Here is a 23,340-nt window from a genome sequence, read left to right on the forward strand (position 1 = left end):
ACCCCCCAGCAGTGCAGGGCACCCTCCACCAGGCCCCCACTCATGTCTCCCATCACCCCCACCCCCCAGCAGTCAGGGGCAACCTCCACCAGGCCCCCACTCATGTCCAACTCATGTCTCCCAGCACCCCCATCCCCAGCAGTGCAGGGCACCCTCCACCAGGCACCCACTCATGTCTCCCATCACCCCCACCCCCCAGCAGTCAGGGGCACCCTCCACCAGGCCCCCACTCATGTCTGCTATCACCCCCACCCCCCAGCAGTCAGGGGCACCCTCCACCAGGCCCCCACTCATGTCCAACTCATGTCTCCCAGAACCCCCACCCCCCAGCATCCAGGGGCACCCTCCACCAGGCCCCCACTCATGTCCAACTCATGTCTCCCAGCACCCCCACCCCCCAGCATCCAGGGGCACCCTCCACCAGGCCCCCACTCATGTCTCCCAGCACCCCCACCCCCCCAGCAGTCAGGGGCACCCTCCACCAGGCCCCCACTCATGTCTCACATCACCCCCACCCCCCAGCAGTCAGGGGCACCCTCCACCAGGCCCCCACTCATGTCTCCCATCACCCCCACCCCCCAGCAGTCAGGGGCACACTCTACCAGGCCCCCACTCATGTCCAACTCATGTCTCCCAGCACCCCCACCCCCAGCATCCAGGGGAACCCTCCACCAGGCCCCCACTCATGTCTCCCAGCACCCCCACCCCCCAGCAGTGCAGGGCACCCTCCACCAGGCCCCCACTCATGTCTCCCAGCTCCCCCACCCCCCCAGCAGTCAGGGGCACCCTCCACCAGGCCCCCACTCATGTCTCCCATCACCCCCACCCCCCAGCAGTCAGGGGCACCCTCCACCAGGCCCCCACTCATGTCTCCCATCACCCCCACCCCCCAGCAGTCAGGGGCACCCTCCACCAGGCCCCCACTCATGTCCAACTCATGTCTCCCAGCACCCCCACCCCCCAGAAGTCAGGGGCACCCTCCACCAGGCCCCCACTCATGTCCAACTCATGTCTCCCAGCACCCCCACCCCCCAGCAGTCAGGGGCACCCTCCACCAGGCACCCACTCATGTCTCCCATCACCCCACCCCCCAGCAGTCAGGGGCACCCTCCACCAGGCCCCCACTCATGTCTCCTATCACCCCCACCCCCCAGCAGTCAGGGGCACCCTCCACCAGGCCCCCACTCATGTCCAACTCATGTCTCCCAACACCCCCACCCCCCAGCAGTCAGGGGCACCCTCCACCAGGCCCCCACTCATGTCTCCCATCACCCCCACCCCCCTGCAGTCAGGGGCACCCTCCACCAGGCCCCCACTCATGTCCAACTCATGTCTCCCAGCACCCCCACCCCCCAGCATCCAGGGGCACCCTCCACCAGGCCCCCACTCATGTCTCCCATCACCCCCACCCCCAGCATCCAGGGGCACCCTCCACCAGGCCCCCACACATGTCTCCCAGCACCCCCACCCCCCAGCAGTGCAGGGCACCCTCCACCAGGCCCCCACTCATGTCCAACTCATGTCTCCCACCACCCCCACCCCCAGCAGTGCAGGGCACCCTCCACCAGGCCCCCACTCATGTCTCCCATCACCCCCACCCCCCAGCATCCAGGGGCACCCTCCACCAGGCCCCCACACATGTCCCCCTGCACCCCCACCACCCAGCATCCAGGGACACCCTCCACCAAGCCCCCACACATGTCTCCCAGCACCCCCACCCCCCAGCAGTGCAGGGCACCCTCCACCAGGCCCCCACTCATGTCTCCCATCACCCCCACCCCCCAGCAGTCAGGGGCACCCTCCACCAGGCCCCCACTTATGTCCAACACATGTCTCCCAGCACCCCCATCCCCTGCAGTGCAGGGCACCCTCCACCAGGCCCCCACTCATGTCTCCCATCACCCCCACCCCCCAGCAGTAAGGGGCACCCTCCACCAGGCCCCCACTCATGTCTCCCATCACCCCCACCCCCCAGCAGTCAAGGGCACCCTCCACCAGGCCCCCACTCATGTCCAACACATGTCTCCCTGCACCCCCACCCCCCAGCATCCAGGGGCACCCTCCACCAGGCCCCCACTCATGTCTCCCAGCACCCCCACACCCCAGCAGTGCAGGGCACCCTCCACCAGGCCCCCACTCATGTCTCCCAGCACCCCCAACCCCCAGCAGTCAGGGGCACCCTCCACCAGGCCCCCACTCATGTCTCCCAGCACCCCCACCCCCCAGCAGTGCAGGGCACCATCCACCAGGCCCCCGCTCATGTCTCCCATCACCCCCACCCCCCAGCATCCAGGGGCACCCTCCACCAGGCCCCCACTCATGTCTCCCATCACCCCCACCCTCCAGCATCCAGGGGCACCCTCCACCAGGCCCCCACACATGTCTCCCAGCACCCCCACCCCCCAGCAGTGCAGGGCACCCTCCACCAGGTCCCCACTCATGTCCCCCAGCCAACATGTCATCACAATCTAGATCCCTGGCCCTTATGGGCAGCCTCCAAATGCCAAACACCCATCCGAGTATTGCATCCACCCACTTAGAAATGGCAATAACATGATAGAACCCCAATTGCAAGTTTGGAAATGAACACATGTCCTTCACATACACCCAATGGGTGTCAGTGAATGTCAAAACCCATATCATGATATGCATGAAACCAATGAGATGATACTACACATTGAAGTTTGAAGAAAAAATATATATTAAAAGCAACATAAATTGAATCAAAATAAACAAACAATAATGGAAATTTAAAAAAAATAAACCAGCATGTCCGTGAAATAATGCAAAACCACAAATCATAATCCAAAGGAAAGGTGTCCAAAGTCACAGTCCACAAAAGTAAATCCAATGGAAAATTAAAATCAAAAACCATTGCTCCATGGGTAAATCATAAAAAAAAATGAAAATCCAACAGTCAACTATATACAGATAAACAATCCAGGGTCCATGATCCCAACAGAAGAAATGAAACCTATCTAATAACACTACCTAAAAAAAAAACTATATACAAAAATGTGGCCCATTGTCCAAAAGGTCCAAAAAAAATGCAAAACCAAAGGAAACCTAACACTAACTACAGAACTATTTACAAGGGCAGCGGGCTAGTCCGACGGCTCACTTTGGGATGTTCTGGGCCAGGGCATCATCAAACTCCTGCTCAATGTCCCGGAGGCGGTCCTCCTCCATGGCCCCAAGGGTCTGCAGGGCCGTCAACATGTTCACCCCCAACTCCCTGCGGATTGCCTCGAGGCACTTGGCCCGTCTCAGGGCCCTCCGCATGGAGTTCTCCGCCCTGACCATCGTGAGCCGTGCCTCTTCCGCCCGCTGCTGCTCCGCATCTATGGCGTGGCCCAACCGCTGCCACACGGAAGACACTTCCAGTCCTGGGTCCTCCTGCCCTCCGGCCGATGCCTGCCCCTCCGATGTCGAAGGCCCCGAGCCATCATGGCTCCCAGCACGTTGCTGCTGCTGCTGTGCCTCTGCCCGTGCACTGCCTCCTGCTGCCTGCACATCCTCCGCTGGGCTAGGGTGCAGTCGTTGATGTGGCCACCCCTGCTGGACGTCTGGTGTTAGGCGGAAACCTGTGCAGTTCCCTCTGGGACCACTGCAAAAGATTTAGGACTACAGGCGTTTGGCGGTGAACCCACTTGGTAGCTGTCTGCACCACACAGATTCACTTGGTAGCTGTGGCTGAGCAGTCAGACCTCTCTCAAGAAATGTTGAGCAGTATGAGGAGTATACAAAATAGGGCAATTCTTCACAGCAAGACAAGCAAACACGCAACGAGGCTTAGTGTAAAGATATTAAGGTATTTATGTATAACAAAACATCTATGAAAAACACTATAGCAAATTCACGGCAAACATATCAAACACAATTACTCTACGAAGCAGAAAACGATCAATCCCCCTAGCAATATTTCAACAACTCTAGGTTCTACTGGTACCACTTATTTTCAGACAGAGGTGTATACCTCAACCTAGATGACACTCGAACATTAGTTAGGACGGGAGAGGAAAAGATAGGCAGGTTATGAAATCAACACAGTTCAATCCTTCGCGGATAAAATGCAAGGCAGGAAGGCAAGAATCACAATAGATCATAAAGTTCAGAGGCCAGGCCCACTCGGAGAGAGGCAAGGCGCGATGTCCCAAAAGTCTCTAGCGGAGATGCATTCAAGTCTTTGTAGCAAATTGTTATCGGCAGATTGAACCAGTTCAGAACAACAAATGAGAAAAGCTTGGAGGCGACCCAACGGAACGGAGAGGATTAAGTCACCTCACTCGAACCGATCGAAAGGGAAGCCAGGCGGACACAGGACCTTGTTGTGGAGGGCAGCTCCGGCGGGGGCAGTTGTTCCTGGTGCTGGATGCACGTCGGGTCTTTGCCAAGAGTAGAGATGATCTCGTCGTTGAAGAAAAGTGAAGTCCGGTGGACCACCAGGGAAGAGACCAGCCGCGGAGTGCTCCGTCACAAGGCACCACCTTTTGGTCGCGGTACAGGGGTAGTGGCTATCCGGTTGCCGAGGTGCTCTGCACGGGCAATTCGACCACTGCGTCCTGAGGCGAATAAAAAGCAAAGGGGACTGGTTGTTCCCACCAGCCAGGGGAAGAGACTCTCCGGCAGGGAGATCTCCTCTGTCGTCGGGAAGTGGTGAGTCGGTTCCGCAGGGCTCCACCGGAGGTGTCGTCGTGCAGGTCGGCTCAGCGTTACCCTCGTCGGATTCTTAGGTCCTGTGGCGACTTCTGAAGATCCAGTCCCAAAAGCCCTGCTTTTATGCAGAAAACCCCCATTCATTCAGCCTAGCTGTCAATCAACACATGCTAAGTGGTGAGCGGGAAGGCTCACCACTTGGGCCAATCACTCCAGAGTGCGACCGGAGTTGGCAAGGCGACTCGGTCCAGGGTGCCTAAACCCCCTCCCACACCCCTGTGGTAACCCAGACAGAATGGCACCACTTTGGAGGGTCTCTGTCCAGAGGCCCGCCAAAAGTGGAACAAAGGGCTCAACCTTTGGTTTAGGAGTCACAGAGACGAACACAGACGCCATTTTAAAAACCGAGTTCTGGCAGTAAATACCATCCGATAAACTTATTTAAGATAAGTAGATGGATGGTACGTTAGAGATTAACGAGAAAAAGGGTCAATCTCCAACAATGGGACGAATCCCATAGGTTTATGTTCGGGGTCGAACATAACAAGTAGTTTCCACTGCCACCAGCCAAAACTCGACGAGGGGGGACGGGACAGTGCCCCCTCGAGTAACAGATCCAGGAGTAATCGAATTACCTCTACTAGTACGTCCACAATAAGATGGTTTGTACTAGTTCTGTTAGTAAATTTAGGTCTAGTAAAGCCAATGGTGACTTTACATGCCCGGGGAGACAGTAGTCAGTCCCCGGGTATGGAGTCTATGGCGGGGGTCCGCTAGGACGCCCCAGTGCTACGGCACGTAGGGTGCGGTGTAACACACATAGAAAAACATATGAGACCCTATGGAGTAAAAGACCCCATAGCCCATCGAACACATTGACATTTCAAAGGAATTACACACATACATGTCCAAGAGTGGGAGAAAAGAGTCTCACTCTTGGCAGGATGGAAAAAAACAAACTTCAGAAATCCAGCAAAGCTGCTGGGGGACTCACTAGGTTAGGAAATTCAGCCTAAACAGAGAATTCTCCCTAACATCTGACTCTTCCGACTGTGGCAGGGATGCCTCCTCCACCAGCCTGGCTGCACCGTCAGAGGCAGCTCCACAGGGCACCCAGGTGACTAATGGGTGGGAAGATGGCACGAAGGCACGGAGGATGACTGGCGCATAGGGGGTTCAGGTGAGGAGGGGGTCTGAGCAAGCCCCATCAAACGGAGGAATCCGGCCTGGGTGACCTGTCCCAGTAGGCCGACGCGGTCAACGAGCCATTCGAGATGACGTGCAGTCTCCTCATGAAAAGACTGCAGGTCACCTCGCATGGCCCGTTGACGCAACGCCACACCAGTCAGGACAGGCTCAACCCGGACCCGGATAGCCACGTCCACAGGCAGAGGATGGCCAGTTGTCGTGAGCTCATCCCCTGCCTGAAAACGGGTCTGGACGTAGGCATCCCTGCTGGTGCAAGATGATGCAGTGACAGGATCAGGGACAGGATTGCACACAGGCACCTCCGCGGCGACCTGTGCTGCCTCCTGTCCCTCGTCCTGCACTGCACCACTAGCACCAGTGGAATCCCCACCTCCAGACCACGTCTCTGTTGCTTGCACGGCCTCCTCCTCCACCAAACCCCCCACCAACCTGGATGACTCCGTGCCATCTTCCCCCGTTGGGCCCTGTGGGGTCCCAGCTGCCCCTTCTGCTGCCGAGGAGTCCAACTCCGACCTCTGCCTCTTGGACCTCCTCCCGGCAGCTGCGGCCTGGAACGCAGCACCAGACTCCTCACTCCCGACGAGATCACAACCTGGGAGGGGAGCCGGGCCTTGCGTCTCCAGCTGGCGGTGCGATCTCCGCCGCTGTGCTCCACAGCACCTTCTCCGCCCTCTTCATCAGTTGACGCTGCAGACAGGGAGAAATAAAACACAGGCATCAGGGCACTGTACAATGGACACATACACACATGACAGTTGCACATGAGTGGCATTGGCAAATCTCAGACATGGCATATCAATCGGCAACACACATGTCATTTCAACTTGCACACATGAGCCATACCACAGCCATATCGCAACTGCCAGCACCATCCATACACATACAACAGCATGAGCAGGCAAAGGTGAGCCAGACATCACATGCAACACAGGGAGTGCACTACACATGCACGCACGCCACCACACTTGCATGCATGTGTACACCTCAGCCAACTGTCGCAGTGTTCAGCATCCATGTCACATCTGCCAATCAGGCTTCCACATCCCGCTGTCACATGCATCCATGTTGCATCACTGTTGGACCCTTGTCAAATACACACACATGCACATGTACACAGTGCTGATACATGCAGCTGAAAACAACATACATGCGTGACATCACGAACATGCCTACTTACATACACATTCATCCAAACATGTGTGCCCACACAACTGCATTTGGCATCCAAGCCTACACACACAAGCACCATCCATGTCTCACACATGACAGCCCTCGCATGTGTTAACCTCACGGACCTGTACACCCCCACCCATACTCGGCCCCATACAAACAGATGTGCAACCTGCACACTACTGGCACTTCACCACACGCACAGCTTACAATCATGATGCATGTACACTTACCGCTCAACTCCAGACGGGTCTGCCTCTCAAGGACCTGGACATGGAGCGCTGGGTACATGCGTTCCAGGACCCTCATCTGATCTTCCGACAAGTGGCCCCGGCGCCCCTTAGCATCCGCTGCCTTCAAGAGGCGCCGGGCCTTGTTGAGGTTCCTGGACCTGAAGTCCTCCCAGCACTTCTTTACATGTTGGAAGTCGTGGACTGCCACCCCCTCCGCGTTGATGGCAGTCACGATGTCCGTCCAGATCCAAGTCCGTCCTTCCTTGTCGGCGCGCACACTTCCGAAGAGGGCATCATACTGCCCCAGGACTTGCTCCACCAGGACACCAACTTCGGTGGCAGTGAAGCTGGTGCCCCTCTGCCTCTCTGGCCGGGGGTTGTCACTGGTGCCAGATGTTGCAGTGCCCGACATGACAACCCCAGAGGCAGGAGTGGGTGGGCAACTGGGTCCTGGGGCTGGGCTGTGGAGCGATGGAATCCCAGTCGGGAGTCTTCGGTTCCAGCAGGGGTGGTCACAGCAACAGCACCCCTGGCTGATGTGCAGGCAGCAAATGGCAGGGCACGTGGGCAGCAGGCAGTCAGGCAGCAGCAGATGGCAGGTGGGGGCGTGCTCGGGAGCCTGGGGGGCAATAAATCGGCTTTCTGGGCAGGAGCGTGGTCTTCCGTGTACTTACGCGTGGCCAGCTTGATACAGAGTGATTTGGCACGTGAAAATCTTGCATGTCTGCGTGTAATTCGAGGAAAGGCCCTTAGCGCGTAAGTGCGTCTGCACGCATACGCGATTTCATTGGCCCAAAGGCCCCCATGCGCATCTATGACGTCACGCGCATGGCCGTAGAGAATGGTGTGTGTAAAAAAAAAGATACACGTCCGAGTGTCAAAGCGTGTAATTGGTGGAAATGGCCTCATCGCGTATGCGCGTCTGTGACATGTGTATAAAAGGTACGTGTAGAACGCCATTTCCTTGTACGTGCTTTTCGTGGAGAGTGAGTGGGTGAAATCTGTACTTCTTGTTGGTTCACACGCGATTTACTTCACAGCGTTTCAAGTTCGTACTCCCTGTTACCTCTGACAGCTTTTTCTCTTTTCCTCTTTTTCCTGGGCCTGTTTCCTCAAACAGTGTTCCCTTCTACTGTTGTCCTGTCTCCTCAGACAGCGTACAATTCTTCTTTTGGAGGGGGTGTTGCCAACGTGCACACGCGCATATTTTTCACGCTTTTGTTCCTGGCAGACGGTGAGTCGCGCACGTAGTTAACATCTGTGCTTGCCCAGTGTGTCGCATACCCCTTCAGAGGTTATTCTAGGCTGCGTGTGACACGCATACGATCATTCTTGTGTTTCTGGGTGCCACAGCGCAGTGCAGGTTTATTTTTCCACACACGTGGACTAGGAGGGGTTGCGTGCATCTTACTTCTTTTTTTTGGGGTGCCTGTGCGTTGCGTGACCCGTCATCTTTCCCCAGGGGTGACATACAGCCTTGCTAGAGCACTAGGGTACGATTACCATCTGGTACCCAACCCCTTTGACCCCCAATTGCCCAGGACAATAGTTCACAGCAACTCCCATACGCACAATAACATCAGTGCCATGGCTGGGAGGCGAACAAGCCGTAAGTGTGGCAAAGGTGGCCGAGCCCCAAGTGGTGGCCGTGGTGGATTCGGTAGGGGACGTGGCCGTGACTTGCAGGGTGCCCCTAGCCCCCCATGTGTGGAGGAGCAGTCAGGGACACCCATGCCCCCCCCCTGGTTGAGGGTAACGTGTCTGACACCATCCATGCTCAGCCCTTGTTGGACCAGCCCACTGTGGAACCAGACCAGGCACAGGGTGACTCCATGGCTGACTTCCAGGTCAGCAGATCTAGGCCACGTGCGCCGGTGCACGTTGGTGTCATCAGGACTTGTGGATCAGGGGCAGCTAGGTCATCTACTGCACCGCGTAGGCAGGCTGGGGAGGCTGCAGGGGCAGCTGGTCTCCATCCACCCCACCTCTCACACACCCAACCAGGACAGTGTCGGTCCAAGTCCATCCTGCTGACATTCCAACTGACACCATCACACTTGAGCTAATGCCTGCACCAACTCCCATGCTGAGTGTGCAATCCCACACTCCTAGTACAGAGTCCACCGGGGCTCCTGCCCCTAGTGTCCAGAGTGGCGTAGGACACTCAGGATCCCCACCACCTTCCAAGCGGAAGAGGAAGAGTGCTCGTCCAGTAGAGGCTGATGCCCCAGACACAGCTACACAGTCCGGCCTGTCAAGGAAGCCCAGCTTCAATGAGGCCGAACTGAATGCACTTGTAGAGTATGTGACCGCACTTGACCGCGAAATGGTGATTGTTGCAGGATCCAAGAACACACCTGCACAACGTCTGGCACACTGGCAGACCATCGCGGACATCTTAAGTGCCCTTGGAATTGTGAGGCGCACAGCTTATGAATGCTACAAGTGCTGGAATGACCTGAAGCGCAGGGCAAAGAATAAGCTGGCCTCAAGTCATGCCGCTACTCTAGTGACTGGAGGTGGGTCTCCAGCAGAGGACATAGAACTCACTCCACATGAGCATGTTGCTGGGACCTACGTCACGGAGGAACAGATCCAAGGCGTGGGAGAACTGGCAGATTACGAGGCATTGTCCGGTGAGTGCACATGCATGTGTGTGTCATCCATGTGCATGGTGTGTGTGTGAGGGCTTCTGTTTGGGCGCCAGGTGAGGGTGTGTGTGCCTGAGTGGTTTGGGTCACCCATGTGTCTCATCCAATACATTCTGCGCACCAGCATTTGGGTGTAGCAGTATCCATTCTGCCAACATTAGACATCTAGCCCAACACCACGCCAGTTGCCCTTGAAGTGTCATCTTTCCACAACATTGTTGCTTATTTTCCTCTGTTTATTCAGGCAGATTGTTTGCATACCGCCACTTTTACTAGGCATTTCTCAGTTCTATTGTCACATGTCTGACATGGCTATGGTACAGTGGACTGGCTTTGTTTCCTGGACATGATTTGTTTAGACATCTCCCTGTGCTATAGGACCATTTTGGACTGGCAGCTCCAGGTTAAACATTTGAACCATTTCAATGCAAAAATCGATTTCATGAGCAAACTAGACTGAATGAACAATCGGTGCCCTCCTCTCCCTCTTCACTTTATGGCTAGGGTACATGCCATCTGTGTGATGGCATGTGTATTTGACCTGCCAATCACAGGCCAATGTGTGATGCCACTGCTAGGCAGCATGCAGCAAATGTGTTCATCTTCCATCTTGGTGTCATCAATGTGTACCATCTGCCTCCCCTTCACACGCAGTGACGGTGCATGCATGGGAGGGTTTTAGTCATGTGGGACATGTGTCAATCAAGTACTGTTTCCGTAGCTTCTCAGCCCTAATTGTGTGCCATAGTGCTAATGCCTGTTTCCATTTGTTTTCTTTTATGTCTTTGCAGGGGATGACGCACTTGATACTGCTGGGGTTGTGGAGATGGTGCAGACCCAGGAGGGGTCTCAGGCCCGACCGACCACCAGTGAGGGACGTGGTGTGATGGTGGGTGAGAACCCACAACTGCTGCAGGTCATGCTCTCAAGGGGTGTCTCTGGCTGCACCTCCCCCGAGCTGTATTCAGGTGTCGATTCGGATGATGAGACCTATGTGCCGTAACTGCACCAGGGTTAGAACCCTCAATGGGGATGTCAGTGTTGGCAGGTACGCCTTTGGTGGTTACGGATGCAGGGTCACACTCCGCAACATCTGATCCTGTTCCTGGGCCAGCAGATCAGCGGGGGAATGCAGTCCTGCAGCCTCAGGCAGTGCCGGCACAGCAAGGCGCAGTTCGCCTTGCCCTAGACAGGTGTGGTGCCCGCCGACGTGGTGGCCGTACGCTACCTGGCAATCCATATACAGTATGGCAACCCAACAGGCAGCATCATCAGAGATGATGGCTCAGGCCATGGATAGGGTGGCCACTTCCATTGTCCCCCCTGAAAGGCTGATGGAGCGACTAAAGCAGGCAACAGACTCCATCTGCCAGCCACACAGGGAAGACATGTTGGCGTCCAACAGGGACAGGCGGGCGGCACTGCGACTCTGCGGGAAGCCATTTCCATAGAGTCCCAGGGCCACAGGGAAGCCCTGAGGGTGGAACTCCTTCACCTCAGGACGACTCTTGTTGAGCTTGAGGCTTCAACAAACAGAAGGACAGAATAGCAGCTGGAGCGTCTCACACCTACGCTCTCAGCTGAGATGCAGGCAACTAGGGCGGAGGTCCGGGCATCCCGTGAGTTGTTGCATGGGGACCTACGCACAATTATCCTCCAGAACGAGACCTTCCACACCCGCATGCTTGCTGCCATGGAGGACCAGACTAGGGCTTTGCGTGGGCTGCCTTCCATAGTGCCACCACCTCCTGATGCAGCTGCAGAGGGTGAGGAGAGCGACAGCAGTGATTCTCTCACAATAGGGTAGCCGTGCAGGCCATGAGCCCATGGAGGTGTTTTTTTGTTTCAAGATCCACACAGGTGGGTTTTGGTGTGCACCCTGTCCTCGGACCTCCTGGGTGGCCTCATCCATCCACCCCCCCCTCCCGGCCATTTTTTTTTATTTTGGACAGTGTGCTACCTTGTGTGGCTCCCATGGGCATACGCTGTATTGTGGCTGGGCACATGCAGGCTTGTCATGAATTTGGTTCAGATGCTTGGGTTTGTGTGACACACACCCCTCCTGCTTCCGGTTTCCATGGGCTTGCAAAGGGTGTGCCCAAGTGACATTGACGTACATGGTGACGTTGGACTCCCATTTGATGTGTGGGCAGTCTGTAGTCAATACTGTGTATACATTCATAGTGCATATTGTTGTTGTATTGTACACTGCATGGTGTATTGATATGTGCCTCTGCATCCATCGCATCCTCCTAATTTGCAGGTCCATTTCTCATGTCTTCACAAGGCGGTCTAGCTTGGAACTGCAGTCCATGTTGTAAGCAGTGCACCTACACTCTTGAGTGGCGCTAACACTGTATACTTGGAAGTGTTCGAAGTGCTGGCATTATCAGGTAGTGAGGCTTCCAATTTTTTAAGTCTGTAGTGTCATGTTTAAGGTAGGTTGGAGGTTGTGTAGGTGATTGGTATTCTTGGTAAGTATTTGGTAATGTGTGTTGTAGGTCCTGCATTACTGTGAGCATTTCATGTGTGGCCAGTTTCCATTAGGGACACTGTAGTTGGTGACACTTGAGGCATGTTGTGGGGATTAATTTGTTTGCTCTCACATTGCATGACATACCATGGTGTGTTGTGTAGCCGTGCCGGGGAGCGGTTGGGTGACATTGCACTGTTCTCATGTAGTATTTTGCAAGTGGGTATTCATTTCTGCAGCATGGAAGTGTGTCTTTTGATGACACTGCATTGGTGGTGTTTGTGTAGGTAGGGATGCACACATTCTGACACTTCCACATGAACAATCTCAGGCTGCTATGTTCTGACAGTTGACTGTCCCTTTGTTCGTCATAATTGTCAGGTCGAGTCATCATTGCTTATGAGATGGTATGTGCCAGGGCTGTGTGCACTACACAGGGGTGTGATTTCTATGTGAAGTAATTAGCCACCAGCTGCGTACGGGCTGCCTCACCCCGTGCCCTTTCCCCTCCCATGTGCAGCGGGCGTGCATGTGGTTGGGGATGTGGGGGCACCACCATGTCCACAGCCAGGCCCCGGCGTGTTGCAACATTGTGCAGGACACATGCTGCCATTATGATCCTGCACACTACTGGGGGCGCATATAACAGCTGCCCGCCAGAACGGTCAAGGGAGCGAAAGCGTGACTTGAGCACTCCGAATGTGCGCTCCACTATGCCCCGGGTTGCAATATGGGCTGTGTTGTATCTTACCTCGGGAGGCGTGATGGGGTTCCGAATTGGCGTCATCATGTGGGTGCTCAGAGGGTAGGCACTGTCCCCTGGTGAGGAGGTGATTGGTATCATTAGTGGGGTAGTGACATAACTCTGCATCTGACATGCATGCATGTGCAGTGCCATTCATACTCACCAAGCAGCCATGTATCGCCATGCCGCCCAGCTTCTAGGTCCCGGCTTAGGGTAGACATTCGGTAAATGAAGCTGTTGTGGGTGGACCCTGGATAGTTGGCATATACTGAGGTGATGATTCCCTTGGCATTACATACTACCTGCACGTTGATGGAATGCTAGTGCTTGCGGTTCCTATAGATGTGCTGAGACGCCCTGGGGGGACGTAGTGCCACATGGGTGCATTCAATGGCACCTAGCACTTTGGGGAATTGTGCCACACCGTAGAAAGCCAGGGCGGCAGCCTACCTTTCTGCAGGTGTCCTGGGCAGGTATATGTGCCTGCGGACTGATGGGCGTGCAGTGATGATGTTCAAGACCTGGCGTAGGCAGCGTGACTGCGTGGCCTGTGACACACCACCCACTATGGCACATGTCCCTTGAAATGATCCAGTGGCCATGAAGTGCAGTACATTAAGGACCTTCTCCAGAGGGCTGAGTGCTTGGGAGCACAGGGTGGGTGATGTGAGGTCATTGTTAGGGAAAATTCTCTGTTTAGGCTGAATTTCCTAACCTAGTGAGTCCCCCAGCAGCTTTGCTGGATTTTTAGAGTTTGTTTTTTCCATCCTGCCAAGAGTGAGACTCTTTTCCTCCCACTCTTGGACATGAATGTGTGCAATTCCTTTGAATAGCAATGTGTTCTATGGGCTATGGGGTCTTTTACTCCATAGGGTCTCATATGTTTTTCTATGTGTGTTACACCGCACCCTACGTGCCGTAGCACTGGGGCGTCCTAGCGAACCCCCACCATAGACTCCATACCCGGGGACTGACTACTGTCTCCCCGGGCATGTAAAGTCACCATTGGCTTTACTAGACCTAAATTTACTAACAGAACTAGTACAAACCATCTTATTGTGGACGTACTAGTAGGGGTAATTCGATTACTCCCGGATCTGTGACTCGAGGGGGCACTGTCCCGTCCCCCCTCGTCGAGTTTTGGCTGGTGGCAGTGGAAACTACTTGTTATGTTCGACCACGAACATAACCCTATGGGATTTGTCCCATTGTTGGAGATTGACCTTTTTTCTCGTTAATCTCCAACGTACCACCGGTCTACTTATCTTAAATAAGTTTATCGGATGGTATTTTCTGCCAGAACTCGGTTTGTAAAATGACGTCTGTGTTCGTCTCTGTGACTCCTAAACCAAAGGTCGAGCCCTTTGTTCCACTTTTGGCGGGCCTCTGGACAGAGACCCTTCCAAAGTGGTGCCATTCTGTCTGGGTTACCCCAGGGGTGAGGGAGGGGGTTTAGGCACCCTGGACCGAGTTGCCTTGCCAACTCCGGTCGCACTCTGGAGGGATTGGCCCAAGTGGTGAGCCTTCCCGCTCACCACTTAGCATGTGTTGATTGACAGCTAGGCTGAATGAATGGGGGTTTTCTGCATAAAAGCAGGGCTTTTGGGACTGGATCTTCAGAAGTCGCCACAGGACCTAAGAATCCGACGAGGGTAACGCTGAGCCGACCTGCATGACGACACCTCTGGTGGAGCCCTGCGGAACCGACTCACCACTTCCCGACGACAGAGGAGATCTCCCTGCCGGAGAGTCTCTTCCCCTGGCTGGTGGGAACAACCAGTCCCCTTTGCTTTTTATTCGCCTCAGGATGCAGTGGTCGAATTGCCCGTGCAGAGCACCTCGGCAACCGGATAGCCACTACCCCTGTACCGCGACCACAAGGTGGTGCCTTGTGACGGAGCACTCCGCGGCTGGTCTCTTCCCTGGTGGTGCACCGGACTTCACTTTTCTTCGACGACAAGATCATCTCTACTCTTGGCAAAGACCCAACGTGCATCCACCACCAGGAACAACTGCCCCCGCCGGAGCTGCCCTCCACAACAAGGTACCGTGTCCGCCTGGCTTCCCTTTCGATCGGTTCGAGTGAGGTGTCTTAATCCTCTCCGTTCCGTTGGGTCGCCTCCAAGCTTTTCTCATTGTTCTGAACTGGTTCAATCTTTCGATAACAATTTGTTACAAAGACTTGAATGCATCTCCGCTAGAGACTTTCGGGACATCGCGCCTTACCTCTCTCCGAGTGGGCCTGGCCTCTGAACTTTATGATCTATTGTGATTCTTGCCTTCCTGCCTTGCATTTTATCCGCGAAGGATTGAACTGTGTTGATTTCATAACCTGCCTATCTTTTTCTCTCCCGTCCTAACTAATGTTCGAGTGTCATCTAGGTTGAGGTATACACCTCTGTCTGAAAATAAGTGGTACCAGTAGAACCTAGAGTTGTCGAAATATTGCTAGGGGGATTGATCATTTTTTTCATAGATGTTTTGTTATAAATAAATACCTTAATATCTTTACACTAAGCCTCGTTGCGTGTTTGCTTGTCTTGCTGTGAAGAATTGCCCTATTTTGTATACTCCACATACTGCTCAACTTTTCTTGAGAGAGGTCTGACTGCTCAGCCACAGCTACCAAGCGAATCTGTGTGGTGCAGACAGCTACCAAGTGGGTTCACCGGCAAATGCCTGTAGTCCTAAATCTTTTGCAGTGGCCCCAGAGGGAACTGCACAGGTTTCCGCCTAACACACATGCCCTAACAACGTGTCGCCTGAACATGCAGACATAAGGGTGCCCCCATCCAGTGATAATGGACAGAGTACTTTGGCATTTCGACACTGAGGTTCTGCATGCAGTAAATGGTCCATAGATTGAATGTTGCACCTTGCCCAAAACACACCACAATGAAAGTAACCAAATAGGAATGAGCGTGCATGTACAACATGAGAGTGACACACAAAGGAATACACATATCAAGTGATACACTGCTGTATGTAAACCTCAGGCCATGCATGTCTCAGAAGGTGAAGTATGTATGTCAACATGTCACTGGGATAGCGGGGACCTTCACAACGCATACCTGATTGTACTGTCAATGTCACTGATGACAGAGCCTTGTACACCCCCTGAACCAACCTAGCCCTAATGTACACATTTTCTCCTGTGCAGGTGATTCTGGATATCCGCAGTACATATGGCTTATGACTCCTGTGCGTCATCCACACACTCCAGCTGAGTTGGCATACAACATTGCCCATAAATGTACACGCATCTGTGTGGAAAGGGAATTTGGACTGCTGAAGGCACAATTCCGGTGCCTAGACCATACAGGAGGGGAATTAATGTATGCACCTGGTAAAGATGGCAAAATCATACTTACCTGTGCCATGCTGCACAACATGATGCTGATGGCCAGCCACCTGGGGATGGGAGTGAAGATGAAAATGCAGCCGAAGCCATACCACATGTACACAGGGATGCACTGAGGGAGGGGAGGTTGGCCAGACTGGCCTTGATTGACAATTATTTCTGATCCACTGCAGTGAAACACCTGACACATACCACTTGTAGAATAAAGAGCACATCAACTCAATCATGAATGCCCATGTTATGTATGAATTTTGTGGGGATTTATTGTAATTTTGAACAATTCCCCCACCCACCTGTAAACTCCACCATCACACGATCCCCCCACGCCCCTGTGAACTCCCCATCCCACAATCCCCTCACCCGCTGTAAACACCCATCACACGATCCCTCCACCCCCTGTAAACTCCCTATCACACAATCCCGCCACCCCCTATAAACTCCCCTTCACACAATCCCCCATCCCCCTGTAAACTCCCCATCACATGATCCCCCCACACCCATGTAAACTCCCCATCACACAATCCCCACACCCCCTTAGCACACCCCTACATAGTGCTAGTGTGTCCATGTGCCCATGGCTCTGCACAACTGTGACATGTGGACCTAGGATGGACGTGGCCGCTTTGCACAGCCTAGTCCCTTCCAGTGAATGGAGGGAACGTCGACTGGCGGATGCCTCCAGTTATCCCTCAGTGGGCGTGGATAAGGCAGATGTTATTTCTCCTGAGATCTGCAGCTGCTAGCAGAGCAGATTGTTCGCCTCCCGCATCTGCTCAGCATGTGCAGATTGGACCTCGCACAGCTCCCGTATTCTCTGACCAAAACCTGTTAGGGTCGCTGTGCAGCCCTCCATGACCCTACAGGACCGTGCATTGTCTCGTGCCATGGTCTTTGCAGCATCCCGTATTGCACTACTAATAGCCCTGATTTGGTGTGTGTGTTCCGTTGACATTTCCTCAATGTGCCTCCGTCGGGCCTCCATCCGATCCAGCTGACCCATCACTGCTTCTCCCGTGATGAAGGGTCTTTGAGGTGTGCTGGGGATTAGAATGATGGTGCTGCGTGGGTTCAGAGGGGGGCAGTTTGGGGACATGGTGACACATCTGATGGGGCTGCTGCAGTTGGAGTGACTTTCCTCATGGGAGCCATAGGATGGAGTGTCCACATCTGGCTGAGGTGTGCAGGTCCGACGTACACGTACATGTGGTGTGTGTGCCTCCTCTGGAGCATGCTCTGGGCTACCCTGCGGTGTGGCCAACTCTTGTGTGACACTGTGGCCAGGTGATGACAGCAGTGCAGTGAGTTGTGCTGCTGTGGTTGTAGGGTCCTCATCAGATTCAGACCCATTTGTGGCTCCTTCCATGCCCTGGGTGCCCATGGTGGCTTCCAGGGAATGAGGCACTGTCGCCCTGCCGCCCTTTGGATGCTGCCCCCGTCTAGTTGGTTTATGGTGGGGTGACGTTGGATATGTCTGGCAGCGTGTTTTTTCTGCCCAGCCCCTTTGCGGGGTGATGGTGCTGGTAGAAGCGCACCGGGTCAGGTGAGTGGATGTTGCTGCCTCCTCACCATCATCATCGGCCTTTGATGAGCGCTGCGTGCTTGTGAGGTACATAGGGTGTTGCATGAGCTGAGAGCAGCTTAGATTTGGATCATGCATATCATAACTTACAGTGGGTTTGAACACAGTTTCAATCATGCTTCGCCATTGCATTCTGGTGACTCCCCATTTTGTGATTGTTAGGACGTGGTACTGGGGAGGGACACTGCTTGGACATGTTGGTGTGACATCACGTTGCTCAGGGTCTGGAAGTGTGGCCCTTACAGGTTCATGCATTTTTGGGGGTCTCACCTGCAGCCTTCTGGGTACCGGTGCCAGCCTCCGCTACTGTGCTCCCTCAATGGTGCCCATATCGATGAGTGTTGTCATCTGCTCCTCCCAGGGGGTGAGCTCGGGTGGTGGTGGTGCTGGCCCTCCTCCAGTCGCCATGCTTGCACTTGTGTGCTGTAGAGTAGGCCATGTACTCAGACCCACAAGTCATTAAGGTGCTTGCGGCAGTCCTCACCATTCATTTCTGGGCATGCGGCCCACCGAAGACACCTTCTGGATATTTTGCCTCCATATTTGCGCTGAAAGCTGGCCAGTTGTCTTGCGCTGCAGTGCGCCATAAAGCTCTTCCTGATGGGCCACTGCCTCCTCCACCATTATGGCTAACTCCTGGTCATTGAACTTTGGTTTTCCCACCCTGTCCAGGGTAGACTTTTCCCCGGTGTGTTCCTGAGATTTTTTGTGATGTTTACAGGGGTGGATGGCTTGCAAGGGCTGAGATTTCCCACAGATTGTGATTTCCAAAATGGCCACCGCTTTATTTCCCGTTCTGGTGGTGATGCGTTCCCCGCGCGCTAATAGCGCTGTGGCCCGGCGGTAGAGCAATGTGCGATGGATTATTATGCCCGGCGCTATTTGCGTTAACGCCACGCAAACTCGTGATCTGGTATACTTTCCGCTAGGCAGCGTGGCATTAGCGCAAATATCGCTCAACCGGAAATCTGCCAGAATACCGCCAGAGTTGTGATGAGGCCCATATTGTCCAAATCGAGGTGTAGAGTTGGAGAATCTGTGTTTATTTGAAGTAGCACGACACTACTTATATCAAAATATTGAAGCAAAAAGTGACAGAGGATGGTTTAAAGTACATGGTTGTACTGGTTGTCTGGTGAGACATGAGAAGGCATGTCTCATTAACCACATGAAACTATCTTGCCAAACTGCAGAGATAAAGGAATTATTTCATTTTTGTCTTTTGCAGTTGCTCTTCCCATGGCGTGCAAACAGTGATTTGCTTGGAAACTTCGAAACTTTCAAAGAATATTTTTTTGCAAAAAAGAAAAGTGACAGCTTATATTTATTGTATTGAAGAAAATTATAGGTTACGTTTACTGTATGCTCCTCAAATGAGCCTTATACCTGTACCTGCTAAGCAATTAACCAGGAAACATAAGGAGTCAGTGAAACTACCTTCTAATAAAATCATTCCTCTTAAGTGTAACCAAGAACAGAATTAATTTACCTGAGTTGGATAGTTATTCAACTATGACATGCTCTCATTGCAGATTTAGTAATGAAAACAGTCTTGAATGTTATTTTAATGCAGCTTTGTGTACGTTGTTTCAAATGAAGCAGTTGATGCAAGAACTAGCTTACACAGCATACAAACGGCTATGAGTGGACCTTTCTTTTCTTAAAATATCTGTAGATGACAAACCACACAGAACACGTTCGCCAATGTTGCAAGTGGAAATCAACAATGTTCTCAAATACACAGGAAGATAGTAAATAATTTGTAATGACGGTCTTTGATTTATTAGTGCAGAAAAGGTGTTAGTGTAGAAAGGTATGTACGAATTTGTTACGAGTGGAATCATATGTGTCCACAATGAAAGAGAGATTACTCTACTCAGGATATTTCGGAAAGATTTGCATATATTCCTATGCCTGATCAGAAAAGTGTAGATCATTCTAATCTTCTAACTAAAAAATTCCATGGGATGCAATGCAGTGACTGTGGTTGTAATGTACAATCAGCACTGCAAAATCTAGTCTTTAATAAGTATGTATTGATTATGTTTCAAATGTACAGTGTAGATGTTAGAAAGATTAACATGCCAGTAAATCATTTTATAAATAATCAAGTTTCTATTAGTAATCTTTAAGACGTGTGCAATTATTTTTCATGAGGGGGCATCCATTCACTGTGGACATTTCACAACAAGTGTGCATACAGAAGTAGATTGGCTTGCTTTAATGACTCTATACTCACACATCAAGCAAGATTGTCAAAGGGTTTAACAAATGCTAATTTTATGTTATTAGAAGCAAAGTTTCAAAATATATGCTTTATATTCTTTGTGAATATAAACATGTAAAATAAAAGTTTAAAATGGAAGAATAGGGTAATACGTGTTTTATGGAAAGTTGTGAGCAATAGAAAATTATATGTGCTCTGTGAAAATATCAAACCACAATACAATGCCACTGACCTGAACCTGAGGCAGCAGAAAGGATGCACAGGGAGCAGGATTTCCAGGGAAACCCTCTGGGGAAGAAAGCCCTGTGTGTCTTCTCAGGATGGTTTTGATTTTGGATTCCTTCTGCAAGAGGCTGAAGTACAGGAGGATCCTGAAGGCTGTGGTTGCTTAGAGTTGTTGCAGCAAAGAAGTAGGGCACTGCAGGTAATGATAGGAAAATAGTGATTACTGAAGGGATGAAGACAAGCTGAGAATAGAATTCCCAGTAAGCTGGAGAACTACATAAAGTTATGTGAATACCCAATCTGGTTGGACAGGATGCACATTAACAACTTGATGGCTGAGGTGGAGAGGATTGGTAACTGCATGTGCCTGCAGTATAACGAATAGATGTTAATGGCCAGGAGCAAAGGAAGACGAGGGAGAAAGAAAAAGGCCCTTCCTACCTTTTACTGAGTAGCAGGGGTTGGTAACTGTAATAGCTGCAATCCGGCTGAATCTCTAGCCATTTCGATCTTTTCTGCGATGTGCTGGCAAATTGGTTTGAAGCTAGTCTGGAGGGCTGCAACTTCGCCGCAGAACATCGGGCGTCTACGGAGAAAAGATAGGTAAGTAAACAGGCTTCTGATCGAGGAACAAAGTGGTTTCTATGGCAATAATTTGTAGCGTTCCTACAAGAAAGAACGCAGAAGTCAGAGAAGAGCCGCACGGATCGGGAAGGCTGAGGCAGCAATATGTGGGACCTAAACGAGGGGGAGATCATGTAAGGAACTTAGAGAATGCTCAGGGGAGCGTGGCAGCATAAGGACAGAAAAGGATCGACACTTACGAGTGTTTGCTAAGAAAAGTAGCAACAAAGGGTGCTACGGTCCGGATAGCTTCATGAACAGTTCTGACTTCACGGGGTAGAGCCAATGAGCCGTATGGATACTGAGAGACTGCAACATTACTGCAGAGTGCCAGCGCCATCCTTTCAATATACAACCAACCTTTCTTCACCTATGCCACAATGACCAGCCAAACATGCCCCGCATGACAAATGTAGGAGATGGATTGTTACTAGGATGTGTTTTAAAATCTGTATGAAATAAGCGTAGTGGCAATATTCTGAAGGTTTTATAAATTAGAAGAGAAAACAGCATTCTGCAATCTTCTACTTCTCTTTTATTGTATAAAACATTATATACTTTAATATGTACAAGTGTTCCCTATAAGTGATAGGTTACATAAATAATTACATGTACATTATTTTGAGTGTTAGGGAGTGTAGAAGGTCATGGCGGTTTACATATGAAACAAGTAAACAGTAGGATGAGGATACATAAACAATAAAGTACAATGTTTGGAAAATAAATTAGATCTAACTACTAATAATAGTTTTAGGGAATGATTTGTGCATACTGTGTTTACTTATTAAGTGTATAGGTGGTCAAAATAAGTGTGCACACAATGTGTTAAAAAGGTATTCCAATTCAATTAAAACAGAAAAGCAGCTTACTTTAAGTGTTAGTTTGTTCAATGATTAAATATGTTCTATTTGCAGTGTGGATGTTTTCAGCAAAGTCATACAATGTACTGAGTAATTACCCTGTGGTCGTTTTTTATCGTAGTTTTTACACAATTGTCATTAGCTTCTTAGGTGTGTAGATGGCCAAAAAAGGACTCACACCAAATTAAAAAAAAGAAGTATTGTAATGGCAATACAGATATCATTTGTATTCTTTAAAATGAAGTTTGATTTAATTTTAATTCCAAGTTTTCAAACATTACCAATATGATGTGTACATTTTGAAATTTCATTATTATCATCTCATGTGTGCATGTGGCCAAAGAAAGGACGCACACAGATTTTACAAGAAGTATGGAAATGACATTGGTTAGATTCTTAGTGCAGTGTTTGCTAAGTGTTAATATGTTTACACACACAAAGATTTTTATTGTCTATCTATTATTTTAAATATTGGTATGGCTACACTTTAAACAGATTTATACTCAAAATAATGTTACAATGTTGGCATGCCTTCCTTTATTTATACATAGTTGCATAGTTGGCTGGATTGCAGCCAATGGCCTCTGTCTCAATGGGGATAAGACAGAGATCTTACTGGTGGGCCCCAAAGAAATCCTCAGAAAATTAGACAGCAAATACTGCAACTTCCTAATTGAGAACACTGTAATTACAACCTCACCTTCCGTAAAAACGCTGGGTGTATACCTAGACTCAACCCTTTCCATGGATAGACATGTAAGTGATATCTCTTCAGCAGCAGCACTCACAATTAAAATAATCAACACTGTAAAAATCTACCTATCCACTGAAAACTGCCTCAACATTGCCAGGGGCACTACAGGTGCAAAATTGGACTATTGCAACGTCCTCCTTCTGGGCACCTCTGCCAAAAACATTAAAAGATTACAAATGACACAGAACAATGCACTGAGAGCAGCCCTTAGCATTCCCAGGAGGGCACACATCTCCCAAGAAAGACAAAATGCTCATTGAGCTCAATGCTCGTTGTCAAAGCGTGCATCTTGTTCAAGACTCTCACTATCACCCATAGATGCCTATCCCATTCTACTCTCAGTTATCTAACTGAACAAATACACCAAGTGCCGTCACTCAGACCCAAACAGGACATGTACACACACCAACTCTCAATCCCGACCTTCAAGAGAACCAAAGCCGGTGGGTCAAGATTGGAAATCCTGGAACTCAATGCCACCTAAATTGAGATTGGAAACATCCCTCATGGCCTTCAGAAAGGCACTGAAAACAACTTTATTCAAATAAACATGGACCAGCACCACTGCCCCCA

Source organism: Ambystoma mexicanum, chromosome 3q (assembly GCF_040938575.1).
Source record: "Ambystoma mexicanum isolate Mex_15411 chromosome 3q, UKY_AmexF1_1, whole genome shotgun sequence".
NCBI lineage: Eukaryota > Metazoa > Chordata > Amphibia > Caudata > Ambystomatidae > Ambystoma > Ambystoma mexicanum.